The sequence below is a fragment of the Dasypus novemcinctus genome, chromosome 4 (genome assembly GCF_030445035.2).
Source record: "Dasypus novemcinctus isolate mDasNov1 chromosome 4, mDasNov1.1.hap2, whole genome shotgun sequence".
In the NCBI taxonomy this organism is placed as follows: Eukaryota; Metazoa; Chordata; class Mammalia; order Cingulata; family Dasypodidae; genus Dasypus; species Dasypus novemcinctus.
Window position 1 is genome coordinate 143,672,683 of NC_080676.1, and position 15,117 is coordinate 143,687,799.

Below are 15,117 nucleotides of genomic sequence, written 5' to 3' on the forward strand. Positions count from 1 at the left end.
TAATGAGTTCCTACTCTACTAGGATTTCGACTATTTATTTTAGTCCTTCTTTAGCTTTCAGTTTTACAGAAGATATGGATGCATAAATCTGAACCATTAAGGAATTAACCCATATGATTAAGCCCTTATCAGTAGAAATTCAGGCTTATAAAAAATTCACCACTTTGTGGAGAACTTCAGTGTGGCCTTGACTTAGACTCATAGATGTTGTTAAGCCAATATCCAAAATAACCACAGCCTGATTATGAATAGGAATATCATTAAAGTAAGAAAAATAAAAGAGTCCATGAGATCATTTATCTGACAATTCTGTTTGTACAGAAAAACTCTTCTTCTTAAGTTAGCAGATGTGATGTTGAAAAGGATTAAACATAGCAGGACTCCCCAGGATGGGTGTTTGATATTTTCTCGTTTATTGTGTGGGTCTCCACCCACTTATATAACATATTATGACAAGTTGAACACTCTTACATAGTGCATAGAAGCCTGTCCCATAGACCCCAAAACATCCAACACCATACACCAGTAACCCTCCTCTGCCATATTTGCCAAAAGAACATTCCCAACACCTTAGTTTTAACCATGGACCTGCAAATCTCCAGAGTTCACCTGCTCCTTCCCCTGACCCTCCCCCCAGTTCCATGGATAGTCCAACACAACACCCCCACCCTACTCCCCTCACAGACCAGCATTGCCAAACCCAATCACATCACTACACCACTGTCACTCTCATCCTCTGCACAGCTACACCCTTCCACCTTATTGTAGACTTTGCCCATATGGGCATTGATTGGCTCACCATCCTCTGTGATTAAAATGTCCAGAATTGATGGTTATAGACTGAGGAGGAAGAAATTGATACCTTATGAGAGATTCCTACAACCTGATTAGGTTTTTCACTCTGAGGAATAAGTTGTGTTTCATAAAAAAAGGTAAGGTAGATATTTTACCTCAAATTTTACTTGATTGAACAGTGTCTCCCAGAACCTCATGTCCACCCAGAACCTATGAATCTGAACTTATTTGGATTTAGGACTTTTGCAGATGAAATTAGTTATGAGGAGTTCATACTGATGTGACAGTTTGAAGATATTTCTGGATCCCAGAAAAGATCATGTTCTTGAAGCTAATCCATTTCTTTGTGTTGGAACCGTTTGATTAGATTGGATTCATTTGAGGAATTATGATAAGATTACTTCAGTGAGGCTTGATCCAGGGTAGGTCTTGGTCTTCTTGCTGAAGTCCTTTATAAAGAGAAGACTGAAAACAAACATACACAGAAAAAGTCACAGAAATGTAGAGAAGGAACCCAGGATCTCCTTTAAAAAGAAAAAATTAATAGTCTATTTTAAGAAGTTTTAGATTACAGAAATGTTACATCTCTACTGTAATATTTTATTAGGCAGTGCCTAATAAAAAGAAAACAGACCAAGATACCAAGCCCTCAGTATTAATATATGAAACATATGGAACTATGAGACTTCTATTGTTAAATTGAAACTTAGAGTTACCATAGGTTCTAAAGTGAGGGAAAGGGAAGAATAGGTGGAACATAGCATTTTTAGGGCATTGGAACTGTTCTGTATTATTTTGAAATGACACATACAGGCCATTATACATTTTGTCAAGACCTATAAAATTGTATGGTGCAAAGTGTAAACCATAAACAAAGTGTAAACTATTGACCATTGTTAGTAGCAATTCTTCAATATTTGTTCATCAGTTGTAACAAATTTACCATACTCATGTAAAATGTCATTAATAGGGGAAAATGTTTGTGGGGAGGGGAAGGTGAGGTATATAGGAATCCCTTATATATTTTATGTAACTTTTCTGTAGTCTAAATCTTCTTTAAAAAATAAAGTTAAAAACATATTATGTCAAAAGCATAAGAGATTCTCTATATCCCACCCCACACTTTCCACATTTTCCCCTATTAATAAATCCTACATTAGTGTAGTACATCTGCTACAATTGACAAACCAATATTGGAACATTGCTATTAGTAAAGGTCTATAGTTTATCTTATGGTTTATACTTTGCATTGTACAGTTTTATAGGTTTTGACAAAGTGTGTCATGGCCTCTATCTGCCACTGCAATACCATGCAGAACAATTCCAATGACGTAAAGAAGCCCTATATTCTATCTATTCTTCCCTCCTCTTCTTACCTCTGATAACCACTCTCTTTATATCAGTGTTACAAGTTCTTCCATTACTACAAAACAATAAGTCTACTTTGGTCTTGGTTGTATTCCCCCCTTATATTTGTTTATTCCTTAATTTTGAGATTTTTGGGATGATGTTGATGGCTTTGCTACAGATTAGTTAGAGAACACAAACAGAAAAATATGCCACAGACACGGAGAGAAAGAAACCAGGAGCACTCAGAGAAACCCTAGAGTGAGGAAGCCACAGGTAGAACAATCAGAAGCTGAAGCAAGGAGACCTGGAGAAGCAGCAGATACCTCCATATGCCTTGCTACATGGAATGAATTCAGGTCCACCAGCAGCTGACTTTTGGTGAGACAGCCTCTCTGATTTTGCCTTGATTTGGACATTTGCACAACCTCAAAACTGTAAGTTTTTGTGGGTTTTTTTTTTTTCCATTTTTATTTATTTCTCTCCCCTTCCCCCCCACTCTGGTTGTCTGTTCTCTGTGTCTATTTGCTGCATCTTCTTTGTCTGCTTCGGTTGTTGTCAATGCCACAGGAATCTGTGTTTCTTTTGGTTGCGTCATCTTGCTGTGTCAGTTCTCCGTGTGTGCAGTGCCGTTCCTGGACAGGCTGCACTTTCTTTCGTGCTGGGCGCTCTCCTTACGGGGCACACTCCTTGTGCGTGGGGCTCCCCTATGCAGGGGATACTCCTGCGTGGCACGGCACTCCTTGTGCATCAGCACTGCACATGGGCCAGCTCCACACCGGTCAAGGAGGCCTAGGGTTTGAACCGCGGACCTCCCATGTGGTAGAAGGCCACTCTAACCACTGGGCCAAGTCCACTGCCAAAACTGTAAGTTTTTAACCTAAACATTTCCCATTATAGAAATCAACCAGTTTCTGGTATATTGCTACCAACAGCTTTCAGCAAACTAAAACATTGGATTAGGGTGAACACTAATCCATTGTGATGGTATTATAAGAAGAGGGATATTTGAACATATTGACATATACACTCATGTGGAGAGAATGCTATTTGATGATGGAGGCAGCAACTGGAGTAATGCGTCAATAAGCCAAGGAATGTTAAGGATGGATGGTAGCCATCATAAACTAGGAGGTGAGAGAACTTCCTAGAGACATCAGAGAAAGCATTGTCCAGCTAACATCTTGATTTTGAACTTCTACCCTCCCGAAATATATGAGAATAAATTTCTGTTGCATCAAGCCACTTAGTTTCTGGTATTTTGTTATAATGACCCTAAGAAACTAACATAGGAATCAATTTCAAATTTTTAAGTTTTCTCTTTAGCATTAGGATAAAATTTCTCCTTGTGCATATAAATAAATATAAAATGATAATTTAGGCATTTGGTTCTCCCTCAGATCATCTTTATTAATAATCCACCTTATGTATATATATTTTTTCCTCCAGAGTCTTAGCTATTATAAGATAATTATTTGTCCAGTGTCCTTCTACTTAGCATATATACCTTTGTCTTTATCAAAAGATTCCTTCATCCTGGTGCTTATCAACTGGCGTGGGAGCATACTCTAAGGGCAGTGAAATATATTCCAAAATTTTTCATGCTTTTGTTCTATGGTTATTTCAAAAATATCCACAAAGGTGTTGGAGATTCGGCGATGGGCAATTTCTCATTGCAGTTTTGCTTGCATATTGCATCATCTATTTCTGGCTTCAGGCTGTTCACACGAAGAGAGAAGAGAGCTAGGTTCACATATGCTTCAGGAACAACCTCTGATTGCTATCTAAAGATGTTTAAAAGCTTATTTCTGAAATTCCCCATGGACTCATTCTTTCTTTGCTTCTATGACTAAAATAGAGTCCAATCTATTTGCATAGTAAAGATATTGGAGATTACCTCCAAAAGATTTTACCGAACCTACATAGCTTTTCTGAACTCCTGCAGCTTTCTACACAATTTGGCGGGATTGTGGGTTTCTGTATTTCATAATAGCCTCATGAACTTCCCAAGTTTTCATCCAAGTGCTTGCACCTGAGGTTACTACTACCTTAACACACAAATTGATATTGATATGGTGCTCCAAAAACTCCTACAACTATTAGAAATTCTCTTGTGAATTTCTTTCTTTCATATCTAGGTTATGGACAAATCTTTACAAGAATGTGACCAGGTCTTAAAATCAGCCATAAGGAGCTTACCGTAATCTGAAGGTTTAACTTTAAAAAGGCAATTGAGATATGAGAGTTTTTTGTTGAGCAGAGGGGAAAGGAAATAGCTCAGCCGGGAAGGTTGGAGAAGAGAGTAAGGTAGGAGCATGGCAGAGGGAAAAGGAATAGTGGGATAAACACTGGTAGGTTTTAACTGTGGCTTAGGGAGATAAAACAGAAAGAGAGTTTTATGCTTTTCGTGTTTTTCATTTGACTTGGCTACAGAATTATTTACAAAAGCAATTTTGGAACTTGAATTTTCTTAGGAAGCCCTCTTGAACCAATCAAAAATTGGTGAACTTCAGAGCTTTAGAATTTCACTCCCTTTTTGGAGTAAGGGTTCTAAAGCTGTGTTCAAATTTTGTTCATCTCAGAGTGTCCACTGATAATTCTAAATTATCCTTGGAGAAATTATACTATTTAGAAAAATGAATATGTATATAAGACTTTCACTGTGACTAATGAAAGAAGCTGCAATCTTTGAAACCAGAGAGGGGCAGGCTATGATTGAGACAAACCTAGAGGCAACCCTGATGATTAGCAACAGGTCAAGCAAATATCATTTTTGTCCACAAGTCTTGTCTTTAGCGCTTTCCTTAAAGGTTTGTTGAATTTAATTGACCTGATATTACAGTTTGACCTTCTTTTATAAATCCCCTGTTAGGTCTGAGATCCTCTGCTAGAGTTGGGGTGTTGGGGCCATTTGCAAAGGAGGCACGTGGAGCCATGGGGAGTTTACTCTGTGCTTCTGCTCCTTGAAGCTTTCTTTGTTCTCCGCTCCTCTGTTTGCATGGGAGCTGCTTTTATGTTACTACTACCAGAATAAATGATTGGCTCTTACAGTAGCATAACTATCATGTTACATAAACTGATTAGCTGGTGCATGGGTCATCTGGATCAAGTTCCTCCCTATAAGCTGAGTACAGTTATGCTGTGTCACTGGGTCCTAAATATAGCAAAGAAGTATCCAGGATGCTTAGGCCATTTAACTACTGGGGTCTAGCTACCACTACACCCCCCAAAAAAAGAGTATGCTTTTGAACTAACCTATTTCTGTAGGTGTGAGACCAATTTGATTGAATGACATCATTGAGGCTCTCTTGCTGGGTCTGATAAAAACAGAGATACAGAGGTAAAGGAAACCATCATATTAACCCTGCCATGTGAGAGAGAGGACAGCAGGAAAACAGAGAAATGCCATGAGTTGAGAGAGGTCCCAGAATCTTGCACTAGTAAAGCACAGAGGCATGAAAAGAGGCCGCTGAGGGACTGGACCCATGGAGCAGATCAAGGCTTAGCAGACTAGCCCAGCAATATGCCTGCTAACTTACAGCTGAACACAGGAGATAGTGGAGCAGCCAAGACTGAGAGAGAGCAGACCAAAAAGAGACAAGGTTGCTCACAGCTGAGCTCTGGGCCAGAGAAACGGTGAGCCTGGAAAGGAAGGCTGAGACCCAGGCAGAGATGGCCCGCCATCTTGTATCACTATGTGGCAGCAGACTTAGGTGAGAAAGCATCTCTGATGGTGCCTTAATTTGGATATTTCACAGCCATGAGCAGTAAGCTTTTACCCGAAATAAAATCCCCCTTATAAAACCAGGCCATTTCTGGTACTTTGCATCCATAGCCCTTTAGTAATCTAAAACACCTGACAAAAGCATAATTCTTCTAGTGTTCAGAAGGTCTCAATAAGTTCGTTCCTAACCATACTCTCGCAGACAAATTAAGAGAAGGCCATAACAAGCTCTAATAAGGCTTTAATACATGGCCCAATGAAAATTTTCCCTGATAGTGCCTGCCCAACAGGGTTTTCTGAATTCTTCTGCCCCAAGGCAGGCTTAAAAGATGGATTTATCAGGTACAGAATTTCAAACTGGGTCATAAAATCAAAGAATTTTTTTAAGAAAAGCATTCCTCATGCCTAGAAAAAAGAACTTTAAGAAAAGTAATTGGAGCTCAGATTCAAAGCAGAGCTTACCTTAATGAAGCCACTGGAGAGAACCCTGAGAGGGAGGCTCAAGGGGCCTTGTGGGCTAAAGATGTTGGCTTGTGGTACAGAGGGAAGAGCAACTGGATCTTGTGACACCTCTGGGATTGTCAACTATAGAATCGTCCAAAGACACCCCCCCACCAGCCCCCAAGAAAAAGTCCAGAGAAATGTATTGACTAAATAAAGCTAACCTTTTAAGACATATTGCAGTATTTCAAAAAGTGAAAGTCAGGGAGATACGTATAGAATCTTAGGGTGTGAACTGGATTACTTTAAGGTGGATCTTTCAAATCAAGAAATTGGTTGGGATTAACAACATTTATGACTTAATAGTTTTGGATTGGTGGGCACAGCAAGGTGGGGATCTTGAAGTGAGTCTTGACAACTAAGCTGCTAGTATTGATAAGTAAACTATTTCAGTTGGTTCAGTCATAGCTTCCAAAGTATTTTCTGGAGAAAGCAGCTAAGACATTTTTACTTGGTCTCAGTATTTTTCACACAGAAACAGGAAAATGATGTGCCAGAGCCCAATGCATGCTTTTTTAAACACAAGGACAGGGATTTATATTGACTTCAGTTCTGCTTGTAAATCCCTGATATTCTCAGTGTATCAAATTTATTTATGCCTCTCTTAATTCATTTTCTCCAGTTATCCATTAACAATAACAGATTGTCTTTTCAGTGTCTACCCATTATTACCTTCTTTCAATCAATTACAATCATGTGTTGCCTCTGACTTTAAGTAAAACTTATTAACAATAAAATTTAAGATTTGATAGTGAAGTTCCATAATAAATGTAAGTGGTTGCTGCTTTTGAAACTTTAAGTGAATAGAGGAAGAAATGACTTGCTGTTCCATGCTAACCTCTCCCATTTAGGACCTTATTTTCTACTGGATCAATTGGGACATCCTGGCAGTCATTTTACCTTCTATTCCTCTGATACCCTAAAAAAAAAATTTGAATTGAAAAAATTCTACCTGAATTTAAAAACGAACCACCCCAAGTTGCAAGCATTGGTCTGTCCTCTTTCCTACTCTACTATATCAGCAAGTCAGAAATATGTGAGAAAACACGGGAAAGGGGAGAGAGGACTGCCCATCCTATGTCCTTGAACTTTGAATGTAATTGACTTGTAAATATGTTCCAGAGAATCTGGGACGGAGCTCTGAGTGAATCATGGAGAGTGGGAAGACCCTCATTTTTGCATAATGAGCAATGGAATTGTTACTCAACTGGACCCACATACTCAGGGCTAACCAGATGAATTCCTAGACAAAACCCTCTGCTATGTCCTCAGTGCTCTTGGAATTATAGAAGATTGAGACATGATCCCTGCCTTCAAAAAGCTTAGAACCTTTCCAGATTTAAAAAAAAAAGGAAAGGAAAATAACAAGATATGGTCTTTAAGTAAGTTTTCTAGGGATCTCTTATTTTCCTTTACAAAAGAAAGGGCCTTAAGGAAACATCGACATAAAAAGCAATTAATGAGAAACAAAAACTCATATTACATTTGTAGAGACTTTATCACATGCAAAATAAATTCTCATCTTCAAAACTATCACAGAATATACACTTATGCTTGCCACTTTTTTAATAAACTTTGTTTCTGCTTCAAAAAATAAACAGACAAAAGGGCGGCTTAACATAATAAGGAAACGTTACTTTAAAAAATCCTGTCCACACACATTTATCTTATTTAACCCTAAAAACAAACTTAATTGTTTCTCCAGTATTCCAAAAGATGAATAAATGAACACAGAATGGTTAAATGACACAACCAAGGTCTCCTTATTAATGAAGAAAATGAAAAAAAAAAAGCTTGATCATATTTGCATCTCATAAAACTACATTTCACATTCTATTTTTGACCTTTAGCATTAATAAAGTAACTTCTTTGTCTTTGCTACAAAAATATTACAATATTACCATTAACTATAGTCTCTAAGTTACATTAGTTGTATTTTTCCCATGCATCATCATATTCTTAACACCTTGTAATAGAGGAAAGTTCTTGTGTTTGTGTTACTAACCCACAATCCTTATCTACCACTAAAATCACTATATTATACAGTCTATAGATTATCTTCTAGCTGTCTTTCAGCTAACATTAACCTATTCATTTTTAAAATTATTGTTTTCCTTCTACTAACACTGATAAAATATGTTTTAATGAATTTTTGTTATGATAGAATTTTGATAAAAAAATTAAATGGCAAGTGCTAGAGAGTTCTTATTCAAAATGTGAGTTTAGGCATTCCAAAATAATTAAGAATAAATTGTATAGTAGTTTTACAAACCTTTCAATTAATGTATAAGAAAAAGCAGGATTTTAGAAAGATTATTTCCTTTGTGATCTTAGGCTTTACATTCATTTACTTTTCTTTTAAGGGTTCCATAATCAAGTTCTTTAAATATTATCCCCTTGATGAAAATAGCATGTGGTAAAATCTGCATTCATAACTTTTATGATTATAAAATAATTGATTTTGTACATGCTTTTTAAGAATTAAGCAGAGCAAAATCTGTTCTTGAAAGGAGATGAATAGAAATTTCCTCCTCATTGGAAATTTGGCACTGCTTTCATAAGCATTAATTATTCAGTAAAAAATACAAATGCATCTTCTCTACAGTCTTATTTAAATAGTTATTAAATTATATTCTTTCAATGTTAAGGTCTGTTCTCAGTTTTTAACTTTCAGTTACTGCATGGCATTTTACAATGTTGCTGTCTTTTTATCCCCTGAATCCTTCAGAGAAGCATTATTATTTTTACTATATGTAAATTATACCTACATAAAAGTTGACTTAAATCTACAAAAACATTTTAAATATATGTGTTTATGTATGTATTCTATATACTCAAAGTAGAAAACTAAAAATAATATTTTGCCCTTCCTTTTCCTCAGTTCCTTATTCCGGTCTGTCATTAAATCTAGTCATCTTCTCCTTGGGAATGTCTCTCAGATATGTCCCCTTTCCTCTTCATTCTTGTAGATCCTTTCCTCCTCATAACTTTGTGTCAACTTCATGCTGATCATGCTTCATTCTCTGTCCCATCCTCACCCACTCTAGAGACCACGTCCAGACTAATTTGTCTGAAACATTGTTTTTAATCTTAGAGAGTACCTGCTCAGAGACTTGTAAGGGCTGCATCTTTCTAGCTACATTGGCTGAAAATCCTTTTACTCCATGGATTTTAACCTCTGCTTCAGGAAAGAAAGTTCCTGGACTTGCCATCTTCACAACTTGCTTTGGACCTATTCAGAGCTGTTCCCAGAACCTGAACTGCCTTCCTCCTATAAAATGACTAAATGTATTTGTGTGTAATAATTAATATATATGTGTAAAGTTTATACATTTAATCTGCAATTTACATACAGAGGCTAAGGAACAGAATTTTCCGTGAGCCTCCTTATGCTGTCAGCGTCGTGGGTAAGAGATGCAGCCCTTCTCTCCTATGAAGCTGTCCTGTGTCCTCCACCAAACAAGCGTCTGAAATTTAAGGGAGGCTTCATTGTTTTAATCCTGTTTAAATTACTAGCCCGTTCCCTGGTCTCTATAGCTCCCCAAAAAAACTACCAACTCTTGACTCAATTTATAGTAGGTTGTAAACTTATTACATTAGAATTTGCTTAACATTCCTGTTGTTTAATTACATCATTCCAAGTTAAGGTCTAACTTGGTAGGGTTGATTACTACTATCCTTGTTTTTGGATTAGGAAGCAGATACTCAAGAGATTATGACTTCCTCAGGATAACAGGGTGATATGTAATAAAACTAGATTCTGTAAAGTCAGGTTCACAGATTTTCTCTTAAACCTGATTTCTGCTGTTTCTCAAAGAAACAACCCTGACTTTTATTCATCATATCTCCATTTTATTAGTGTCCTTTAGATGGTTAAGTCAGCATCTTTGCTAAATTCCAAATAGGCCAAAAATAGTTTGGTTTAAAAGACGTATATACCAATGTGTGAACTCAGATTTCAGCTACTACAATTACTTTTTATACACAAACCACAAACACACAAAGGAAAATGATGAGCATGCTTAAAACAAATGCAATTTTATTTCCTAATGGGCTGAACTAAGTAAAAATATGAAAAAGGGTCCACTGGAGGATAATTATCAGTATTCCATTTCATACATACAATTCTGCAAAAGCAATTGAATATAAATGCAAAAGATGTTGACAAGAACACATTTAGAGAAAAGCAACAAGAGTTACTAAGACATGCCATTAAATTATCTTTTAATAACTTTATAATAGTAAACCTAGTACTGTAGAAAAGTCCCCCCCAAAAAATCATGCATGTCTGATTTAGCAAAAATAAATATGACTTAAATCAGAATAAATGTTATAAGGAGTTCTATAAGGTAAATTTGTTCTACTAAAATATCTGCTAGATGAAATGAACCATGTGAACAATTAAGCACTTTCAAATTATTCAATTTGTCAAACTTAAGAATTATGTAGTAGGAAAATACTCATAAAATTTATGTGTAGGTGATAAAGTCAATATTAGTTAAATATTTAATGTTCCCTATACTGTATTGATATTTGATTTATATTGTTAAATGTGATGTTGTAAATTTTTAAAATATGGCTTAAATTATATTTTTGTGTAAGTCAATATTAGTTAAATTGTTTCCTATAATGTACTGATGTTTGATTTAGATTGTTAATGTGATATAAATTTTTTAAAATATAGTTTAGATTATATTTATGTGTGTTTGTGAGTATGTGCATATGTATGTGTGTTACTCCACAGGACTTTAATGTTTATATTATTTGGTAATTATTAGTGATATGTTTTATCTGCCAGCAGCTAACATTTGGAGTTATACCCTAAATAGAATAATCCAAAAGAAAAAAAGTATTAATAAACAAAAAGAAATGTGCTCATCTAAGGTTAGTTTTTGTGCTAATACATATGAGTATATTCTAAGTATACAGGATCATGTGCATACATATGATTAACTCACTTTGGAAGATACTGCTCTAAAAAAAGATAACTGTAGCAGATTGCTGAAATGGTTTCAGTTCGTCATTCTCTCCTGTAATATTTTGTAATGAACTCTTGCAGCATTCTTCATGGAGTAATGATGGATATAAATCCCTGACCACAGTCTTGGCCAAGTGATAGGCTTTGGCTAATGGAATGTTGTCAGATGTGATACATGAGGAAGCTGTAAGGAACTTGGACGATCAGGCTCACTCACTTTGTGCTTCTGTTGTTGCCATGAGATGTACATGCTTTACCTTGTTCACTGGTCCCAGAAAGATGATGAAGGACACACTGAACAGAGTCAAGTTGTCCTAGTTGCCCCGGACAAGGTCAGCCAAAATCAACTAAACATCCTCCAACCTATGGACATATGAGAAGGCCCAGCTGAGACTAGCCAAACCCCAAACCCGTAACTATAGAGCAATAATAATAAAGGATTATTTTAATCACTGATCTTGGAGTGTAGCTTACAAAGTAATAGCCAACTGACTCAGCAACTATAGGGACTCCCAGAACAAAACTTCAGTATGTAGAAATGGAGAGAAAAGGAGAGAAAACAGAATAGCTGACTCTAGAAAGAGATGTGTTTTAGGTTTCTGTCCCTCAGAGGGTTGTACTATAAATTATCAAACAAAAATAATAAAACTAGTTTTGTCCAGAGCTTTATTATTTACATTGTAATTGCATATTAATTTTCTTCTGTGACTATCACAAAAGGGCATGGTAGAGGGGGTGGATATCTTCATATACTTTTTTTTGGAAAAGATGCTCTCTGATAGAGTCAGAAATAAATCCAGGGTTTCTCACCCTTACTTCACTCCTAATCCCCTGACTTGCTTCTGTGCATTTTCTTACAACAGAATCAAACTAAGCAGCAGAACAGGCAGCCTTAGTGACAAAGGCAAACATGAACAAGGCTGTCACATAGCCGTAGGAAAAAGAAAGTTACATTTCTATAAATTGGACAAAAATGGGCCCACCCAAGGCCTCAGCATAAGTAAAGGGCATATTTTAAGAGCCACTTGGAACTCATTTTCTAATATGAACTCTGAGCATCGTCCTGAACTCTATACTAAACCATATTTTCCAGTCACCTGTATGCTTTATGCCCTTCTGAGTGCAAAAGTTATTGTAAACATCTGAAGTACAAGAAGTTGTTGGGGTCTCTGAGTCTTAATATAAAATTCCTTGTTACTGCCTTTCTGTTGTTGAGCTCAGTTTCATGAATACTTTATCAAATACTGTGGATTAAATCCAAAAAACTGGTAAGTCAAGTTTACCTGCAGTGGAAGATCAATCCAAATATCCATGGGAGGTTCTCCCTCTTCTGAAAATTGAAGAGCCTCTCACTTCTACTGAGAGACAGGAACAAGTCAGAACAACTAAAAATTAAATGAAAGAAAATGAAATCTTCACAGAAAGATATAGAAAGAATAAAAATATGAGAATTTTTAAATTTATTGAATCCCAAATAAATATGTAAATATTTTAATCAATAAAACAACAATTAGTACTTAAATTCACGAAAAGGAAAAGAAAAAGAAAGGAAAAAAGAAAGGAAAAGAAAAAACCAATGTGTTTTCTCTTTTGTCAGACAATTTACCAAGCAAGTATAAATTCTGAGATGATTTTATGTAATTTACTTAGTAAGTGTTTACTTTCTTTGAAAGCAGAATTATCTGTATGCTGAATATTTTATTTAATATACAGTTTATCTTCGCATACGGGCTATTTGATTATAAAAGTAAAATTATGCTCTCATATTGTGCTTCTTACCATGTCATTATTCAAATTTTAAAAATACAAACATAATTAAAATAAATTGAAACAAAAGTTCCATCTATTCCAATGCTTTTCAATTCCTAAGTATATGAATCAAGTCTATAAAATGGTTTAAGAATTTCAGAAATAAACTCTGAAATAGAGATAGGCAAAAATCTCTTTAGGAAAACAGAATTAAATCTCTCTTTGACAATAAATTTGTGAATTTTAAGAGAAAGAAGGAAATGGAGGAATAGGAACAAGTTTAATTTTAAAAGTTCTTATTTTAAGTCAATTCTATATACATGGCTAATGACCACTTGGCACTTTTGAGTGATACAGCAATACTACACAGTTGAGCATGTGTATGACAAATGTGTAAGAGAAGTTTGATTACATACAATATATCCAAGATTACTTTTTCTCCAAAAAAGGGGGAAAAATTAGAAGTCACGTAAGAGCAAAGTCATTTATTTCAAATACTTCTTAAACATTTATGTTAAAGAATTTAAAAACTACTTGGCACCACAAATACCTGAAACAGAAGTTATATTTTTCTTCTCTCCCCACCCACCAATAATTGTTTTCTTTGATTATGGTTATTTAGTATCTGGATATTTATAAACCTGTACTGTGTAGGGCATGTAGCTTATTTTTTAAATTATGTTTAATCATGAATATCTTCTAGGTCAGATATCATTGCGGAGAGTTGCTGGGATTTCTTGCTTTTGCAATGCTTGAATGGACCAGGTGCTAGCCCCAAGTTGTCTAGCCACTCAGCGCTGCTCTCCACCACCGCTCCAGGGCCATGCAGTCCCCCTGCCTCTCCGCAACCACCCGTCATGACCTCACCATGTCCTGTGTCAGGTGTGCCAGAACTACAACCAAAATGCAGAGACTGCCATCAACCGCCAAATCAACTGGCACTCTAGCCTCTTATGTCTACCTGCCTATTGCCTACCACTATGACCGGGATGATGTGGCTTTGAAGAACTTTATCAAACATTTTCTTCACCAATCACATGAAGAGAGGGAACATGCTGAGAAACTAATGAAGCTGCAGAACCAAGGAGATGGCCAAATCTTCCTTCAGGATATCAAGAAACCAAAATGAGACACAGGATGAACCTGCTGAATGCAAATGAAGTGTGCATTACTCTTGGAAAAAGGGATGAATCAGTGACTACTGGGACTGCACAAACTGCCACTGATAAAAATGACCTGCACTATGTGACTTCATTAAGACCTATTACCTGAATGAGCAGGTGAAGTTCATCAAAGAATTGGGTGACTATGAAACCAACTTGAGCAAGATGGGGGTTCCAGATTCTGGCTTGGCAGAGTATCTCTTTAACAAGCACACTCTGGGAATCAGTGATGACAAGAACTAGCTTCCCCAGAGCCATGGGGTGACAGTGCTTACATGTAGGATTTATCTTTTCTACAAGTTGCATCAACATCCACCAAGCTTTTTCATTTGTACCATTCCTTCAAATAATGTAATGGGAAGGGAAGGGAAGGGAAGGGAAGGGAAGGGAAGGGAAGGGAAGGGAAGGGAAGGGAAGGGAAGGGAAGGGAAGGGAAGGGAAGGGAAGGGAAGGGAAGGGAAGGAAAGGGAAGGGATACCTGTAGAATTCAATTAAAACGAAAATGAAAAATATAGAATATTTTGTGTTTTCATTTTGGTTAGCCAATTACTTCAGTTAGTATTTACCAATAGAGCTCTTATCTATAAATGATATTGGTATTATTTTATAATAAATATACTCTCCATATATAACAAGTTTGATAACTGTGTTATACCTAGAGAAAGACAGACAAAAATTGAAATAGATGACTCATGAAGATCATACAGACCTGCCAGAGATCATTTAGATAGAGAGGATATTCAAGAAATAGGCAGAATGGTAAAATTTTGAAAATTAAATCAAATTAAACTTGTTTTCAAAGTAATGGAGTTCTACACTTTTGATGAAGCTGTATTCACTATGGCATCATGGTGCTGAAA

At 36.2% G+C, this 15,117-nt stretch overlaps 1 pseudogene; it reads left to right on the forward strand.

Annotated features, from left to right (window-relative positions):
* The first annotated feature begins 13,970 nt into the window (after positions 1–13,970).
* Positions 13,971–14,500, forward strand: LOC101426192 (ferritin heavy chain pseudogene; annotated as a pseudogene).
* The last annotated feature ends 617 nt before the right edge of the window (positions 14,501–15,117 follow it).